The following is a 20,679-nucleotide window of genomic DNA, read 5'->3' as shown; positions in this document are numbered from 1 at the left end:
CACTCTCAGTGTGGGGTGTCTGGGCCTAGAGACCCTTATTCCACTCTCAGTGTGGGGTGTCTGGGCCTAGAGACCCTTATTCAAATCCACTCTGCATTTTCTTTCATCCTATGCCTGCCTGCACCTGCAGTATATGTGTATGATACATAACTAGGTAGGGTCTGTTCACTCTTACTCTTGGTAGTCATAAGTGGACAGAGAAGGAAGTGCAGGCGCCAGATTCACTACCACTGAAGTCAATGGGAGAGCTGCTATGGCACTTCCGGCTCCTCTGACAAATTCTGACAGAATCTCACCTTTCTGTTGTGCTTTCTGGGCTTCCAGGACCAACTATCTCTGCCATCAGCACCCTGCTTTTTGTAGGATCCCACTGAGATAATAATGTATTAGATGTGACCTGCAGTCCCATGTAACTCCACAGATAATACAGTGATACTTTCATGAGTACTGATAGCAGTGATGGCTCCTCTGGATCACACTGCTGCTGGTTCTGCCTGTGCTGCTGTTTTGGGCTGGTGGGAGGAGGAAGGCAGAATCAGTGAGAGATGAGAGCAGACTAGATCTATCTATTGCTGATAATAACAGACTGCTGCAAACCACAGATCTTCATCATTTTTGCAGTTTTGCACTAGGTCAACTGTAAATCACAAGTGAAATATATCGTGGCACAGCTGTGTCGGTGCTCAAGATATGTTGCCCACACCAGTAACGTATATAATAAATAACTTGGCACTCAACTTGTGTGTGATGATGATTAAAGAAAATAGATATTTATTACTTGAATGGCAGTCCAGCAAAAACGTTTCGATCAAAATCATAAGACCTTCCTCAGTAAACTGCATTACAAATATACAACAAAACAAAACAATAATGGGTATACAAAATAACAAAGAATAAATTAACAAAAAGATAAATCTCACAATAATTGTGTGACATGTGACATAGAAGGGAGGAGAGATGGGAATAGGACAAAGTAATATCTTTTGACATACCCGACTGCTTATATGAAGTAGAATATCACTGGATGTAAATTTGGTCCCATACAATGATTATGATGGACCTTCCAGAAAAGAAAAGGAAGAGAAAAATGTTTCCCTATAGTGATGATGGAGTAAATGGTAGAAAAGTGAGGTAGTGGTAGATTACTAACCAAGTGAGCTGGGCATGTATGCCTAGCGTCCACGTATCCGGTGGAGATGAAAAAGGTAAGTATGTAAACTGTAAGACAACATATAAATATATAGGAGAAGATGATGTCAATGAGTGAATATGTCTAAACGGAAAAATGTAGGGATTCTTACCTAGCACAGTCGTGCTGAAGTATATGTGTCCGTTATATCAGACAATAGGACGTATTGAGTATGTTGGCTGCAACAAGAGGCATGTAAAATGCTGTAATATGCATGCATAGATATAAATGGTTCTATGTATAACTCATGAGAGAAACCGGAAGTGCGTCATTGTATCTGACGCGTACTTCCTGTTTGAGAGATACTGAGGCCGTGGTCATGGTAACAGCAATGCGGTCACATGATATCTAAGTGCAGCGATATTAGGAGACATAAATATGTATTTTTTAAAAAAAAGGAGGTATGGGTTCAGTATATGAGTGAATAAAGCAGCGTGGTTGTTAGACATAGGGAAAAAGACAAAATGCAGTCGGGCAGGGAGCAGGTAGGTAGGAGAGTCCAAGGGTGGGGAGGGATCAAGAAGTGACTTGCGTGTCGATTATCAATAAAGGCGGCTCTGTAGAGAGAGATGAGTCAATTAGTATATATGGCCACAAAACACAGAATCAACAATGGTAACAGGATAACAAATAACGTTACAATAAAGTCCATTTCTAAGTAAAGGCTAAGGGGTCATAATCTCTATTTAGGCCCTTTGGGGTGAGGGTCTGTAACTCATGAATCCAATAAGCCTCCCTCTTTTTTAGGAGGTGGATTCTATCGCCCCCCCGTCTGGGTATCGGGATATGCTCCAGGACTTGGAACCTTAATTGCGATATTGTGTGACCTTTGGCAATGAAGTGACTTGGGAGTGGTAGTAGTAGATTCTGACACCGAATGGTGGATTTGTGCTTAGAAATACGGGATTTGATTGGTTGAGTTGTCTCCCCGATGTATAATAAGCCACATGGGCATTTTATGGCATAGATCACAAACGAAGAATCACATGTCGAATAGCATCTTATTTTATACCTCTTGCCTGAATGGGGGTGATAGAAACAGTCACCCCGGATAACATTATTGCACTGATTGCAATTTAGGCACGGGAATGTGCCGTTTCTAGGTTGACTGAGAAAGCGTTGTGTTGTGTCCTTATTAACCCCAAAGTCAGCTTTGACTAGAGAATCCCGGATATTTGAGGGGCGTTTGAAACATGGTAGAAAATGCTCTTCCTTTTCTTTTCTGGAAGGTCCATCATAATCATTGTATGGGACCAAATTTACATCCAGTGATATTCTACTTCATATAAGCAGTCGGGTATGTCAAAAGATATTACTTTGTCCTATTCCCATCTCTCCTCCCTTCTATGTCACATGTCACACAATTATTGTGAGATTTATCTTTTTGTTAATTTATTCTTTGTTATTTTGTATACCCATTATTGTTTTGTTTTGTTGTATATTTGTAACGCAGTTTACTGAGGAAGGTCTTATGATTTTGATCGAAACGTTTTTGCTGGACTGCCATTCAAGTAATAAATATCTATTTTCTTTAATCATCATCACACACAAGTTGAGTGCCAAGTTATTTATTATATAACTGTAAATCACAAGCTGATCACATATCATGTGAACATCCTCACCTTGCACCTCAAATATCATAGATCTTAAACTTTGTGATGTTGCAATTGGCAATTTTCTGTGTGGTCAATTTTCCATTTGGGCAAATATCCGTGTTGGCAATTTTCCATGTGGGCAATTTTCTGTGTGGGCAATTTTCCGTGTGGGCAATTTTCCTGTGGGCAATTTTCCGTGTGGGCAATTTTCCGTGTGGGCAATTTTCTGTGTTGGCAATTTTCCTGTGGGCATTTTTCCTGTGGGGATTTTTCAGGGAACCCCTAGCTCGCCCTACTGCCCAGTATACTTCCGAAGGTGAAGATGCTTGGGCCTCCACCCTTGCCTTATCTCCTGAGTTAGCCCTCCATCTGATCTCTCCCCCCACCCAGGGAAGATGGGCACTACTGTGCACCGTAGTACACCAACCCGACAAACAAGGCAGCACAGACAAGGGTTAACAGAAAACTCCAGGCATACAAAGTATTTACTTATATAACAGAAGAATGCACCTGAGCGTGAATATAGGGAAATAAACCAAAACAGAGAAGGATAAGGAATTACCACACATACAAACCAAGCAACAGTCAATAATAACTCCTCCAACTCTCCTTCTGATATGAACACCTCTCCCTCCGTTAGCCATGCAGCAATAAAGCTAGCTCTGATGAGGATTTGTATCAGAGCCCAAATTATAAAGAGGAAAGGAGTGGCTAACCGAGCTCTGCTGTGAGCACAGGGATTTTTAACATGGCCGATTAACCTCTTCATTTAAAATGAAGGAGAAGTGCTTCTTCTCAGCTCCGGAGTAGGAACAATCAGACGCTGCAGTCTTCTGGCTCCACACTGTCTAGTGTATAATGCATGTCCTTTCTGAGGTTCTGGAAAGGAATAAATAATGTACCAGTCAATTCTACTTTGAATCCATTGTGCGACAATTGAAATACAAATGTATTTGCTTTGCAGCTGCAGCTTGACATTGGGTATTTTGGTTAAAAGTAAGACAAGCTGCACACAAGTGCTTTTCTTGCTCTCTAATTCTTTATGTCCACTAAATGTATTTGCAGCAATAGTATTTCTCCTTCCTTGTTTTACATGCGTCAACATTAAAACTCATCTGCCATGTGTAGATGAGATGTGTAGCTAAGGTTTTGGTTCAGGGGGGGGGCAAAACTTCTGAGTGGGTCCCTAACCATGAAACCCTGATTACAACTATGGTGGCGCACCGTAATAGTGGATGTAGGATAACCTCAGCAGAATACCTTGCTGTTACTAATAAAAATCTCTATACAAAGAACAACACTGATATCACTATATAGTCATATAGTGACTATATTGTGGTAGATGCCAGTCCGGCAGAACATATAAGAGATCACAGTACAGTTACAGATAATGACTTACAGCTAATGTTCTTTCTGATGGAGTCATTCACCTTTCCCATCTTTTCCATTTGGCCCTGACCGACAAGGCAACTTCTCCAGCCAGGACTCAGCTGAAGAGGTTACAACAAAGACACATCTGACTTTTCATTTCAGGCACTCTCCCCATCTATCTGCAACCTGCACAAACTCCTCATCCTGCTGATACCCCAATGCTGAGCCACTGCTGTCATATGGTACCCTACTACTGCACCTGCTGTGTGTTCCTGTGTGTGCTCTAGATGGTAAAATTAACCTCTACAATATATTAATGCCTGTGCAAGTGCCTTAGAAAACAGTGCCCACATTTTGCCCCCTAGAAATTAATAATGCACTCCGTGTACCTCTTTGACAGGTACAATAACCAGAATGCCCCTATAACAGTATGTGACGACTTAACATTTAATAATGTTCTAAGTTTCCCTAAACAGTATGATGCTGTCCCTTTAGTAACCCTCAAACTGTTTTATGACTCCAGCACTGTATGATGGCACCTACACTTTAATCTCCACACTGCATGATGGCCCCCTAAATAGCCTCCATTTAGCATAATGCACTCCTCATAGGCCTCTACATAGAATAATGAACTCCCCATAGGCCTTCATATAGTTTAATGCACTCCCTATAGGCCACCATATGGTATAAGGCATCCCTGTTATGATCCGGTGACCTTGGAGCCGCATGAGACTTTCTCTGGAGAAGGTGAAACCTGTACTGACCGCAAACCATAAACTGACACCGCAACTAGAAGTAGCCGTGGGGTGTACCTAACACATCCTAGACACCTCGACACAGCCGGAGGACTAAATACCCCTATAGATGGAAATGGGGATTCTATCTTGCCTCAAAGCAGAACCCCAAAGGATAGCAGCCCCCCACAAATATTGACTGTGAGTATTAGAGGAAAGACACACGCAGGCAGAAAACAAGATTTAGCAAAAGAGGCCACTCTAGCTAAATAGAAAAGGATAGGGCAGAATACTAAGCAGTCAGTATTAACCCCTTAAGCCCCGAGGGTGGTTTGCACGTTAATGACCGGGCCAATTTTTACAATTCTGACCACTGTCCCTTTATGAGGCTATAACTCTGGAACGCTTTGACAGATCTTGGCGATTCTGACATTGTTTTCTCGTGACATATTGTACTTCATGTTAGTGGTAAAATTTATTCTATATAACTTGCGTTTATTTGTGGAAAAAAATGGAAATTTGGCGAAAATTTTGAAAATTTCGCAATTTTCCAACTTTGAATTTTTATGCCCTTAAATCACAGACATATGTCACGCAAAATACTTAATAAGTAACATTTCCCACATGTCTACTTTACATCAGCACAATTTTGGAACCAAAATTTTTTTTGTTAGGGAGTTATAAGGGTTAAAATTTGACCAGAAATTTCTCATTTTTACAACACCATTTTTTTTTAGGGACCACATCTCATTTGAAGTCATTTTGAGGAGTCTATATGATAGAAAATACCCAAGTGTGACACCATTCTAAAAACTGCACCCCTCAAGGTGCTCAAAACCACATTCAAGAAGTTTATTAACCCTTCAGGTGTTTCACATGAATTTTTGGAATGTTTAAATAAAAATGAACATTTAACTTTTTTTCACACAAAATTTATTTCAGCTCCAATTTGTTTTATTTTACCAAGGGTAACAGGAGAAAATGGACCCCAAAAGTTGTTGTACAATTTGTCCTGAGTACGCTGATACCCCATATGTGGGTGTAAACCATTGTTTGGGCGCAAGGCAGAGCTTGGAAGGGAAGAAGCGCCATTTGACTTTTCAATGCAAAATTGACTGGAATTGAGATGGGACGCCATGTTGCGTTTGGAGAGCCCCTGATGTGCCTAAACATTGAAACCCCCTACAAGTGACACCATTTTGGAAAGTAGACCCCCTAAGGAACTTATCTAGATGTGTGTTGAGCACTTTGACCCACCAAGTGCTTCACAGAAGTTTATAATGCAGAGCCGTAAAAATAAAAAATCATATTTTTTCACAAAAATGATCTTTTCGCCCCCAATTTTTTATTTTCCCAAGGGTAAGAGAAGAAATTGGACCCCAAAAAATGTTGTGCAATTTGTCCTGAGTACGCTGATACCCCATATGTGGGTGTAAACCATTGTTTGGGCGCATGGCAGAGCTTGGAAGGGAAGAAGCGCCATTTGACTTTTCAATGCAAAATTGACTGGAATTGAGATGGGACGCCATGTTGCGTTTGGAGAGCCCCTGATGTGCCTAAACATTGAAACTCCCTACAAGTGACACCATTTTGGAAAGTAGACCCCCTAAGGAACTTATCTAGATGTGTGGTGAGCACTTTGACCCACCAAGTGCTTCACAGAAGTTTATAATGCAGAGCCGTACAAATAAAAAATCATATTTTTTCACAAAAATGATCTTTTCGCCCCCAATTTTTTATTTTCCCAAGGGTAAGAGAAGAAATTGGACCCCAAAAAATGTTATGCAATTTGTCCTGAGTACGCTGATACCCCATATGTGGGTGTAAACCATTGTTTGGGTGCATGGCAGAGCTTGGAAGGAAAGGAGCGCCATTTGACTTTTCAATGCAAAATTGACTGGAATTGAGATGGGACACCATGTTGCGTTTGGAGAGCCCCTGATGTGCCTAAACATTGAAACCCCCCACAAGTGACACCATTTTGGAAAGTAGACCCCCTAAGGAACTTATCTAGATGTGTTTTGAGAGCTTTGAACCCCCAAGTGTTTCACTACAGATTATAACGCAGAGCCGTGAAAATAATTTTTTTTTTTTTTCTCAAAAATGATTTTTTAGCCCCCAGCTTTGTATTTTTACAAGGGTAACAGAATAAATTGGACCCCAAAATTTGTTTTCCAATTTGTCCTGAGTTCGCTGATACCCCATATGTGGGGGGGAACCACTGTTTGGGCGCATGACAGAGCTCAGAAGGGAAGGAGCGCCATTTGGAATGCAGCCTTAAATGGATTGGTCTGCAGGCGTCACATGGCATTTGCAGAGCCCCTGATGTACCCAAACAGTACAAACCCCCCACAAATGACCCCATATTGGAAACTAGACCTCCCAAGGAACTTATCTAGATGTGTTGTGAGAACTTTGAACCCCCAAGTGTTTCACTACAGTTTATAACGCAGAGCCGTGAAAATAAAAATTCCTCTTTTTTTTCACAGAAATGATTTTTTAGCCCCCAGCTTTGTATTTTTACAAGGGTAACATAATAAATTGGACCCCAAAAGTTGTTGTCCAATTTGTCCTGAGTACGCTGATACCCCATATGTGGGGGGAACCACTGTTTGGGCGCATGACAGAGCTCGGAAGGGAAGGAGCGCCATTTGGAATGCAGACTTAAATGGATTGGTCTGCAGGCGTCACGTTGCATTTGCAGAGCCCCTGATGTACCCAAACAGTACAAACCCCGCACAAGTGACCCCATATTGGAAACTAGACCTCCCAGGGAACTTATCTAGATGTGTTGTGAGAACTTTGAACCCCCAAGTGTTTCACTACAGTTTATAACGCAGAGCCGTGAAAATAAAACATCTTTTTTTTCCCACAAAAATTATTTTTAGCCCCCAAAATTTTTATTTTCCCAAGGATAACAAGAGAACTTGGACCCCAGAAGTTGTTGTTCAATTTGTCCCGAGTACGCTGATAACCCATATGTTGGGGTAAACCCTTTTTTGGGCGCACGGGAGAGCTCGGAAGGGAAGGAGCACTGTTTTACTTTTTCAACGCAGAATTGGCTGGAATTGAGATTGGACGCCATGTCGCTTTTGGAGAGCCCCTGATGTGCCTGGACAGTGGAAACTCCCCAATTCTACCTGAAACCCTAACCCAATCACACCCCTAACCCTAATCCCAACGGTAACCCTAACCACACCCCTAGCCCTGACACACCCATAATTCTAATCCCAACCCTAATCCAAACCGTAAATGTAATCCAAACCCTAACCCTAACTTTAGCCCCAACCCTAACTTTAGCCCCAACCCTAACCCTAACTTTACCTCCAACCCTAGCCTTAACCCTAACCCTACCCCTAACCCTAACCCTAAATGTGACTGAAATACATGGCACTGAAATACGTGGCACTGAAATACGTGGCACTGAAATACGTGGCACTGAAATACGTGGCACTTAAATACGTGGCACTTAAATACGTGGCACTGAAATACGTGGCACTGAAATACGTCATACGTGGCACTGAAATACGTGATACGTGGCACTTAAATACGTGGCACTGAAATACGTGATACGTGGCACTGAAATACGTGATACGTGGCACTTAAATACGTGGCACTGAAACCCGTGGCACTGAAATACGTGATACGTGGCACTGAAATACGTGGCACTGAAATACGTGGCACTGAAATATGTGGCACTTAAATACGTGGCACTTAAATACGTGGCACTTAAATACGTGGCACTGAAATACGTGGCACTGAAATACGTGGCACTATGACTGTCAGAAAATGTTCATTAAACGGTTAGGGGTGAGGTTAGGGGTAGAGTTAGGGTTAGGGTTTGGATCCCTTTATCACCTTGATGGTGGTGGGTGGCTTTTCAGTGTGTTTTCTGTTTTTTTTCGATAAAAACGCATGCGTTTTTAACGCAAACGCATGTGCTTAAAAACGCAAGAAAATACTGCAGGTTGTATTTCTGAAAATGAACGCATGCATTTGAAAACGCGACCAAATGCGTACAAAAAAACGCATGCGTTTTCAATGTTAAATATAGGGGGAAAAACGCATGCGTTTTTTTGTGCAAAAAACGCTGCAGACAAAAACGCAAGTGTGAAACCAGCGACGGTTTTTATAGCAAAAAAGTTTTTGCGTCTCCACATTTTGAGACCTATAATTTTTCCACATTTTGCTCCACAGAGTCATGTGAGGTCTTGTTTTTTGCGGGACGAGTTGATGTTTTTATTGGTAACATTTACGGACACGTGACCATTTTTGATCACTTTTTATTCCGATTTTTGTGAGGCAGAATGACCAAAAACCTGCTATTCATGAATTTCTTTTGGGAGAGGCGTTTATACCATTCCACGTTTGGTAAAATGGATAAAGCAGTTTTATTCGTCGGGTCAGTACGATTACAGTGATACCTCATTTATATCATTTTTTTATGTTTTGGCGCTTTTATACGATAAAAACTATTTTATAGAAAAAATAATTATTTTGGTATCGCTTTATTCTCAGGACTATAACTTTTTTATTTTTTTGCTGATGATGCTGTATGGTGGCTTGTTTTTTGCGGGACAAGATGACGTTTTCAGCGGTACCATGGTTATTTATATCAGTCTTTTTGATCGCGTGTTATTCCACTTTTTGTTCGGCGGTATGGTAATAAAGCGTTGTTTTTTGCCTCGTTTTTTTTTTTTTCTTACGGTGTTTACTGAAGGGGTTAACTAGTGGGGCAGTTTTATAGGTTGGGTCGTTACGGACGCGGCGATACTAAATATGTGTACTTTTATTGTTTTGTTTTTTTTATTTAGATAAAGAAATGTATTTATGGGAATAATATATATATTTTTATTATTATTTATTTAGGAATTTTTTTTTTTTTTTTTTACACATGTGGAAAAATTTTTTTTAAACTTTTTTACTTTGTCCCAGGGGGGGACATCACAGATCGATGATCTGATAGTGTTCACAGCACTCTGTCAGATCACCGATCTCACTTACATCGGTGCAGGCTTACCAGCGTCTGCTCTGAGCAGACACTCGGTAAGCCACCTCCTTCCCTGCAGGACCCGGATGCCGCGGCCATCTTGGATCCGGGACCTGCAGGGAGGAAGGAGGTAGGAGACCCTCGGAGCAATGCGATCACATCGCGTTGATCCGGGGGTCTCAGGGAAGCCCGCAGGGAGCCCCCTCCCTGCGCGATGCTTCCCTATACCGCCTGTACACTGCGATCATGTTTGATCGCGGTGTGCCGGGGGTTAATGTGCCGGGGGCGGTCCGTGACCGCTCCTGGCACATAGTGCCGGATGTCAGCTGCGATAAGCAGCTGACACCCGGCCGCGATCGGCCGCGCTCCCCCCGTGAGCGTGGCCGATCGCGTATGACGTACTATCCCGTCACCGGGAATTAAGTCCCAGGTCACCTTGACGGGATAGTATGTCATACGGGATTAAGGGGTTAAAACCCTAAAAATATCCACAGCAGATAATACAAAAATTCCACATCTAACTAAAGACATGGAAAGTATATCTGCATCTCCTGAGAATCCAACTTGACTGAAAACATCCAAACACAGTCTAAGCTGGACAAGAAAAAACAATGAATAATACTGAATTGTAAAGCACACAGCATGTGTACTGCAGAAACAAAACCCAGACACTTATCTTTGCTGATCTGGCAGCATGGCAGGAGGAACCAGACAGAGATGTAAAACCTCCAAGAACAATGGACAACTGGCAGGGGCTAATGAATCCTGCACATCTAAATACCCAGTGAGAGCTGCAATCAGCAGGAACACCTGCTCAGGATTGCAACCCAAGGACAGCTGTATTACCACCAACAACCACCGGAGGGAACCCAAGAGTAGAATTCACAACACATCCCATAGCCCTCCATATAGAGTCATATAATCATAGAATGTTAGAGTTGGATGGGACCTCCAGGGTCATCATGTCTAACCTCATGCCTAATTCAGGATTCACTAAAACATCTCAGACAGATGTCTGTCCAGCCTCTGTTTGAAAACTTCCATTGAAGGAGAACTCACCACCTCTCATGGCAGCCTGTTCCACTCATTGATCATCCTCACTGTCAAAAAGTTTTTTCTAAAATCTAATCTGTATATTCTCTCTTTCAGGATAGCTATTAAGTCTCCTTACCATCCTGGTAGCTCTTCTCTGAACTTGCTCCATTTTTCAATGTCTTTTTTAAAATGTCGTGCTCACAACTGGACAGAGTATTACAGATGAGGCCTGTCCAAGGAGGTGTAGAAAGGGATAATTACTTGATATTATCTAGACTCTATGCTGCCCTTAATACATCCCAGAACTGTGTTTGCCTTTTTTGCTTCTGCATCACACTGCTGACTCATGTGCAGTCTCTGATCTATTAGCGTGCTGTTGCTTAGTTCTATTCCTCCCATTCTGTATATGTAATTTTCATTTTTTTTGCCCAGAAGTAGAATCTTGTATTTCTCCCTGTTAAATATCATTATATTAAGTCACTGCCCATTAGTCACTGCCCATTATCTAGATCCTTCCGAATCCTTTCTCTGTCTTCTCTAATGTTAGCCATCCCTCCTAGCTTTGCATCATCTGGAAATTTGGTTAGTTTACCTTCAGATCCCTTATCTAGATCATTTATAAAAATGTTGAACAACACTGGGGCCTGGATAGAGACTTGTGGTACTCCACTTGAAACACTCTTCCAATGGGATGTGCAACCATTTATCACCACTCTTGGAGAACAGTATAAGATATGAGATGAGTGGATTCGTTAAGGTTTAAATTGACCAAATTCGACGGATTTCACCATTAAATTTAATTTGTACTCAAATTATTTTTCCGCAAATTTAATGTCCCTTATTAAGCCCTGAGGTCTGGAGAGCTCACAGGGCATGATAAATGTAAGATGTCACAAAAGAACCTCTTTATACTGCCAGCGCACACTGAAACCTCTGACATCTTCACATTAGACAGGGACTTCCCATCTAGAGTGCCTGTCATAAGGTCTCCGCGCACATACCCACATTGCAATATTGCCCCAAACTTACAATGCACAGAGTTGTCCTGTACCTAGTGGAGACGCAAGTGCTAGCCTAGAATGTCTATCATCAGGTTACGACATACGTCATGACGTTGCGCTTCATAGCGGCCACTGAATTTGTGTGGAGCAGATTACCACAAGTCTGCATTCTAAAGAATAAAGATTATTTTTTTTTTTTAAAAGTAGAATTCAATTCCACTTGAATAAATTTGTCCATCTCTTTTATTAACCCTTGGCGTTTCCATATTATTTTCCGTATGAAACATTGATTTGTTACAACACCAAACATGTAAACTGAACATAAAGTAAATATTTTCACCTGTTACATAGCATACTTTACTTGTCAGCAATATGTAATCTATTTAGGTAATGTACAATCATGTACATAACTCTTTCTTGCACTTTTGCTTGCTTTTAAGTTCTTTCCTAACTTCTTTCAGCACAGGTTTACTTTAAGCTATTTTTTTTATATCAAAGTGGATTTTTTTCTTTCCAGTGACATTTTGATCTTATGCCACTGATTCAATATAGCATAATTGATTCAAGATTGGGTCTGTTGTAAGTAAGCGCAGATGTAGTCGCCTATTCTGTGATGTAATTCAAAAGATAGTTTGGCTCATTTAGTTTCTCTACTGGCAATGAATGGGCACTAATTAAAGGCGCATTATACAGAATTTGTGGCATGCTCTTGCACATCACTTAGTGAAGAAAAATAGATGCATCTTGCTACATAACACTGCTTTCGATAATATCTGATTTTCTTATACTTGCAAAAACAGGAAGAAATTTCTCTAGAGCTTTTTATTTTGGCTGCTATAGCATGAGAAGAATAAAAGAATAAAAATAATTTCTTTGTATTATAGATAGATTTTGTCCCCAATATTTCTGTAGTAAGAACATACTTAGTAATACCACCAGGCTCGGACTGGACCACAGGGGAAAAGGTATATGTACCAGGGGTAGGCGGCTACCTAGGGCGCCATCTCAGGTGAAGCAGTAAGTGGCGCAATATCAAAAACAAAAAATAAAATTGAATTGGAATGACTCTACACCAGCACATACTGTCACTTCTACAGCGCTGTGTGCTTATTTCTTGATAACCTGAAGCATCAGAAGAGTGCAGTCGTTCCTGGCAACTCTGAGCTCTGCTTGACCCTGCTTATGTCCTGAGTGCCAACACCAGGGGCAGATTGACTGCTGAACACAATTTCTCTTTGGAAGCAGTGTTCAGCAGTCAGTCTGCGGCGTGCCCAGTGCCAGTGCTCAGGACATAGAAAGAGTCAAACAGAGCTCAGAGTTGCCACGACCAATGGCACTCTCTTGTGGCGACATAGGCAGCAGTGCTGATGGTAGCGCTGATGAGCGTATCAGATTAGCAAGAAACCAGCATGCAGTATGGCAACAGTGACAGTGCTTGCTGGTGTAGATTCATTAATTACTAAACAGCATGCTGTCTGTGACACTGACAACAGCACACCCTGGTTTAGTCAGTAGAAATAATGGGTGCCAGGCCAGCAGCAGCTGCGGTCTGCGGACACCATGTACGTGTCACTCACGGAGAATCAGAATTAGTGCTGCCTTAGTGCAAATAATAAATAGCGCCGCTTATCTCTAGCATTAGAAAGCTGTGCTGACAGATGATCTAATCTACAGGGTGGGCCATTTATATGGATACACCTAAATAAAATGGGAATGGTTGGTGATATCAGCTTCCTGTTTGTGACACATTAGTATATGGGAGGAGGAAAGCTTTTCCAGATGCGTGGTGACCATGGTGGCTATTTTGAAGTTGGCAATTTTGGATCTAACTTTATTTTTTTCAATGGGAATTTGCCATCTTTGATGAATTTTCCCCCCAAAATTTGCAACAAATGAATTTACTCAAATTGCATAATTAAAAAGCTTTTAATTAACTGGAAAATGACTGGTAAACACTATCAGTCCAAGGATCTTCCAAGCCTATTAATATCACCCCCTGCTGTCTGCTTTGCCTTTACTGGTTATTAAAAATGAAGAAGGAACAAGAACGAGACTCCATATGTCACTGCCTGTTATGTCTCACAGGCGATGATGTTACCAACGTCCCTACTCGTGAGACATGACTGCGGGTAACCTGCGGAGCGTCATTCTCAGAACGACGCTCCATAGGTTGTAGGAGAGAATCACTGGACGTCATGGGATCTTGATGGATTATGTCTGAGCTGTTGGGATTATTTTTTAATAATAAATGGGTAAACCAGGGAATGTGTTGGTGACGGTGAGTCATTATTCAAATAAACTTTTTGTTCCTATTTGTGTTTTTTTTATTTTAAATACAGGGTTAATAATGAGGGTCTGATAGATACCTCTTCATTAGTGATGGGTTATTCCTGAACAAACAGGTACAAAGAACTGCCCCCCTGCTGTGAATGATGGGAGCTGGCACCCCAGTGAGAGCCACTAAATTCTTTGAATGGCTCTCACTAGGAGTAAAATCCAGGTGTTCGGAGGATAAAACTCCACCCACCTGAACAAAAGTCCATCCACTCATCAATTTAATTGGTTATTAGCAAGTGGGCGGAGTTTCTGTGGTAAGTGGGCGGGGTTTCGGGCGCCTAAACACATATTCAATAGAGATCCATTTAGGATAAAAAAGCCAACTCTTTGTTGAGTGAAGCCATGAGAACCAGATCACAAAAAAGAGCCTGACTGCCATCACTGCTCTCCATTACTAACCCATGGGCTTGATACCAGCTGCATTACAAAGCTGACATCAACCCAATAAACCATTACCCCGATTGCCACCGCATCACAGTAAAATTGGGCTATCAAATCTGACAACTGTGGGGTAGATGAGTCGAGCCAATGCTTGAGAATTTGCTTTTTAGCCAAGGTAAGTATAGTGTGTACTAGTATTGGTGGGCCCCGCTCTCCGCAACCCTCACCTCTCAAATTCTCCCAATAATGTAAGATCCCCTTTGGCAGGGAAAGCGAGGTCATATTGCTCCATAAGTTGCCTAGCAATCCAGAAACTAAGTCCCAAAATGAGACTATGTTAACGCAGGACCATAGGCCGTGCAACAAGTCAGATCCAGGTTGCTGACATCTAGTGCAGTCCGTAAGTCTGTCAGGTCTAGCATCTGGTTTATGTATGTTAAAAGTGTAGATTGCTCCCTGCATGATTTTAAATTGAGTTTCCCTCCAATTCTCATTAATTATGTGTTTAAGGAAAAGAGACCAACCTTTTCTAATCAAGGAGGGAGTTTCAACATTTTCAAGTTGTTGTCTCCAATACTTATAAAAAGTATCTGGATGAGGGTCTAATAATTGGGGTTTCATTATGGAGTATATTACAGATATAGAGGTGGTCCCAGCAGGGTATTGAAGCAAATCGTCTAGCCTATTATGACTCGATTCGAATGTAACATCCTGCAGATTAGACATAACTGAGGGTTTTATCTGCTCGTATGGGAGGGTGGGAGATGATATTTCTCAAGTACTTCAGGACCTGTTAACCATCTAGCCTCCATCGGATGGAGAAGATGAGAGACATTCATAATCTCTTTTTGTCGCCAGGCAATAAATAGTTTATTTTCTATACCCTGAGGGAATTCAGGATTTGCCCACGGAGGTAAATACTTGGATATTCTGAATGAGAGACTATATTTCTTCCTCACCTCTTTCCAAGTCAAAATAGTACCTCTAAATAGGGTTGATTGTCTTAAATGTTGGGGCAGGGAGGAAAGGCGCGCATGTAAGATGGCCGACAGATTTAGGGGGTGTACAAAGTCTGCATCCAGTGAGATATCTGTATAAGAATGTCTGTTGTGCAGCCAATCAGTAATGTAACGCATATTACAAGCTAGGTTATAATTTGTGATACTAGGAAAGTTTATTTCTCCATCATCCTTAGAAGCCATCAATTTCGAGATACTAATTCCAGGAGGTTTATAGTTCTATATAAATTGATTGAATTGGCTATTTAGAAAATTAACGTCAGAATGTTTGAGTAAGAGGGGCAAGGTTTACAGAGGATACATTAGCTTGGCCATACTAATCATCTTAACGAGATGAGACCTTACCATAAATGAAATTGGAAGATTTTGCCACCCTTTCAGTTGGCTTGATATTTTAGCTAGTAGAGGGGGATAGTTCAGGTCGTATAGAGACGAGGGAGTTCTACCAATTTTAATACCCAATAGGTAACACAAGAAGAGGTAACAGAAATGCCCCACCAAGGAATTTTTTGGAGCAGGGTTTCTCCCTTCTTAGTCAGCGGCAGGAGTTCGCATTTATCTATATTGACTCTAAAACCCGAATATGCACCGAATTTGTCCAGCAAGGTCAAAACTTTTGGTAAATGAACTTTGGGATTAACCATAAAGAGGATATCATTCGCAAAGAAGGCTGATTGCAGCACCTCTTTATTTATTCATATTCCCTCGAAAATAGATGGTTTAGATAAAGTACGGACCAGAGGCTCAATTGCTATATTGAACAAGAATGGGGAAAGCGGGCATCCTTGTCTGGTGCCCTTTTTTAGAGAAAAGGCACCTGAGAGAGAGCCTGTGGTATAAACCTGTGCACTAGGGGAGTGATATGAAGCACGTATATAATCAAAGAAGGGGCCCGATAGTGACATCTTGTTCAAAACTGTAAACAGCCAATCCCACTTTACATTATCAAACACCTTTTTCGCATCTATGGTAACCAATATCGGGGCATCGCTCCCATCTGGACAGATCTTGCTAGAATGGATCTTATCGAGTGCCAATAGGACCTTACGTACATTTAAGGTTGCTGATCTACCTTTTATAAAACCTGCCTGGGACGGCGAAATAATATCTTGGAGGATTACGGCCAATCTGCCATTATTTTCAAAATTAATTTAATATCTGTGTTAATTAATGATATGGGTCTATAAGAGGATGGTAAAGTGGGGTCTTTTCCTGGCTTTAAGATCAATTTAATATAGGCCCTATTAGCTGAAGGGAATAAGGGGTCCCCATCAAGGATTCTATTAGCTAGCTGTGTCAGTAGTGGAGTGACCTCGGGGGATAGAAGTTTGAAGAATTCAGCAGATTATCCGTCTAGGCCGGGGGCTTTACAGTTTTTGGAATTTTTTTTATGGCAGATAGTATCCCTTCTTTAGAAATTGGTTTGTTTAAGAAATAATTATTCTCATCTGTGAATATTGGCATATTTATGTCATCAAGTAAAGTCTGATGAATCACATTCGGGTTCGCAGGTTCACTATATAGTTCCCCATAGTATGTTCCCAAGATTTTGTTTAGTATGAGGGGATCAGATTGAATTAAGCCTGAGGGGTCCCTTAGTTGATAAATTCCCTGTAGGGGTCTCATACCTTTTGCCAGATAAGTCAGGATTCTGCCAGCCTTGTTCCCATATCTATAAAAACAGATCTCCCTCTGTTTATGTGTTTTTAGCAAACTCTATGCGGGTTTTCATATGTCTTGCACTGAGGAGAGGCTTCCATCAGCCGTCAGCTAAAAGCCTGACTGGTGGAGGGCTGCAGTGATAGTGAGTTTACTTTGTAGAACTTTCTCCCATCTCCCTTCTATATCTCTGGAGCTCAGCCACAGTGATCTTGGGGTTCTTCTTCACCTCTCTCACCAAGGCTCTTTTCCTATGATTGCTCAGTTTGGTTGGACGGCCAGGTCTAGGAAGAGTTTTGGTGGTCCCATTGTGCTCTTAGGAACCTTGAGTACTGCAGAAATTCTATTGTAACCTTGGCCAGATCTGTGCCTTGCCACAATTCTGTCTCTGAGCTCCTTGGCCAGTTCCTTTGACCTCATGATTCTCATTTGATCTGACATGCACTGTGAGCTGTGAGCTCTTATATAGACAGGTGTGTGCCTTTCCAAATCAAGCCCTATCAGTTTAATTAAACACATCTGAACTCCAATGAAGGGAGTAGAACCATCTCAAGGAGAATCACATGGAAATGGACAGCATGTGACTTAAATATAAGTGTCTGAGCAAAGGGTCTGAATACTTATGTCTATGTGATATTTCAGTTTTTTCGTTTTTATCAATTTTGCAAAAATGTCTGCATTTCTGTTTTTTTCAGTCAACATGGGGTGCAGAGTGTACATTAATGAGAAAAAAAGAACTTTTTTGAATTTACCAAATGGCTGCAATGAAACAAAGAGCGAAACATTTAAAGAGGTCTGAATACTTTCCGTACCCACTGTAGCTGTCTGTGGTTCGGGCAGCATGAATCATGGCCTATGCGTGATATCAAACTAAGGTTACTTCAGACCTTAAGGCCACGTTTACATGCTTAGTATTTGGTGAGATTTTTACCTCAGCACTTATAAGGCAAAACCAAAAGTGGAACAAGCAGAGGAAACGTATACTAGAAACACATCACCACTTCTGCATTTTTTAACCACTCCTAGTTTTATTAAAAATACTTAGATAAAAACTGACCAAATACTCAAAGTGTGCACATGGTATAAGCTAGACAAGCTGCTGCCAAAGGTTCATGTGAAAAAAATTGCAGCGTTAGTAGATTCACTAGTTTTATAAATTAGACAGTGCATGTCTTGACATGTAGCTCCATTATGAGGAGCAGAGCAGGACACAGATCCAGTCTTGAGCCTCATTCAGATGTCCGTGTTGCATGTATGTGTTCTATCCATGTTTTTACAGATAGAACCATACCCATCATATTCTATGTGGCTGTTCACATGTCCATGTAAAACTCACGGAGACATGTCTGTTTTTCTCCAGTATCACGGATGAAAAGGGCCAATACAAGTCCATGGGTCCGTGAAAAACAGGTAGAGCACACAGATGCTATCCGTGTGCTGTTTGTATTTAACATTACAAAGAATTGGAGAAGCTATGTAATTTTTTTTATTTATCCATTTGTCAAAAACACTGATGGTAAAAACAGACCATAAACTGATGACACACTGATGGTAAAAAAGGACACACAGACAATATACTGATGACACACTGATAGTAACAACGGACACAAGGACCACACACTGATGTCACACTGAGGGTAAAAAGGGACTAACGGACAATACCCTGATGACACACTGATGGTAACAATGAACACAAGGACCTTACACTGATGACACACCGATGGTAAAAATGGACAAACAGACCATACATTGATGACACACTGATGGTAAAAACAAACACACGGACCACACACTGATGACACACTGATGGTAAAAACGGACACACGGACCATAAACTGATGACACACTGATGGTAAAAATGGACACGAACCATGCACTAATGACACACTGATGGTAAAAACGGACACATGGACCATACATTGACACACTGATTGTGAAGACGGACGCACGGAGCATACACTGATGACAAAAGCGGACACATGGACCATACACTGACACACTGATGGTGAAGACGGACGCAAGGACCATACACTTATGACACACTGATGGTAAAAACGGACACATGGACCATACATTGACACACTGATTGTGAAGACGGACGCACGGAGCACACACTGATGACAAAAGCGGACACATGGACCATACACTGACACACTGATGGTGAAGACGGACGCAAGGACCATACACTTATGACACACTGATGGTAAAAACGGACACATGGACCATACACTGACACACTGATGGTGAAGACAGACGCACGGAGCACACACTGATGACACACTGATGGTAAAAACGGACACATGGACCATACACTGACACACTGATGGTGAAGACGGATGCAAGGACCATAAACTTATGGCACACTGATGGTAAAAACGGACACAAGAACCATACACTGACACACTGATGGTGAAGACGGACGTACGGACCATATACTGATGACACACCGATGGTAAAAATGGACAAACAGACCATACATTGATGACACACTGATGGTAAAAACAAACACACGGACCACACACTGATGACACACTGATGGTAAAAACGGACACACGGACCATAAACTGATGACACACTGATGGCAAAAATGGACACGGACCATGCACTAATGACACACTGATGGTAAAAACGGACACATGGACCATACATTGACACACTGATTGCGAAGACGGACGCACGGAGCACACACTGATGACAAAAGCGGACACATGGACCATACACTGACACACTGATGGTGAAGACGGACGCAAGGACCATACACTTATGACACACTGATGGTAAAAACGGACACATGGACCATACACTGACACACTGATGGTGAAGACAGACGCACGGAGCACACACTGATGACACACTGATGGTAAAAACGGACACATGGACCATACACTGACACACTGATGGTGAAGACGGATGCAAGGACCATACACTTATGGCACACTGATGGTAAAAACGGACACAAGAACCATACACTGACACACTGATGGTGAAGACGGACGTACGGACCATATACTGATGACACAATGATGGTAAAAACTGACAGATGGACCATACGCTGAAGACACACTGATGGTAAAAACAAACACACGGACCACACACTGATGACACACTGATGGTAAAAACGGACAGATGGACCATACACTGATGACACACTGATGGTAAAAATAGACACGGACCATACACTGATGACACACTGATGGTAAAAACTAACACACGACCATACGCTGACACACTGATGATGAAGACAGATGCATGGAGCATACACTGATGACACACTGATGGTAAAAATGGACACAAGGACCATACGCTGACACACTGATGGTGAAGACGGACGCACTGTCCATACACTGATGACACACGGGTTCAAAACA

Source organism: Ranitomeya variabilis, chromosome 6 (genome assembly GCF_051348905.1).
Source record: "Ranitomeya variabilis isolate aRanVar5 chromosome 6, aRanVar5.hap1, whole genome shotgun sequence".
Lineage (NCBI taxonomy): Eukaryota > Metazoa > Chordata > Amphibia > Anura > Dendrobatidae > Ranitomeya > Ranitomeya variabilis.
The sequence above is the reverse complement of the archived record's forward strand: the minus strand, read 5'-3'. Positions refer to the sequence as shown.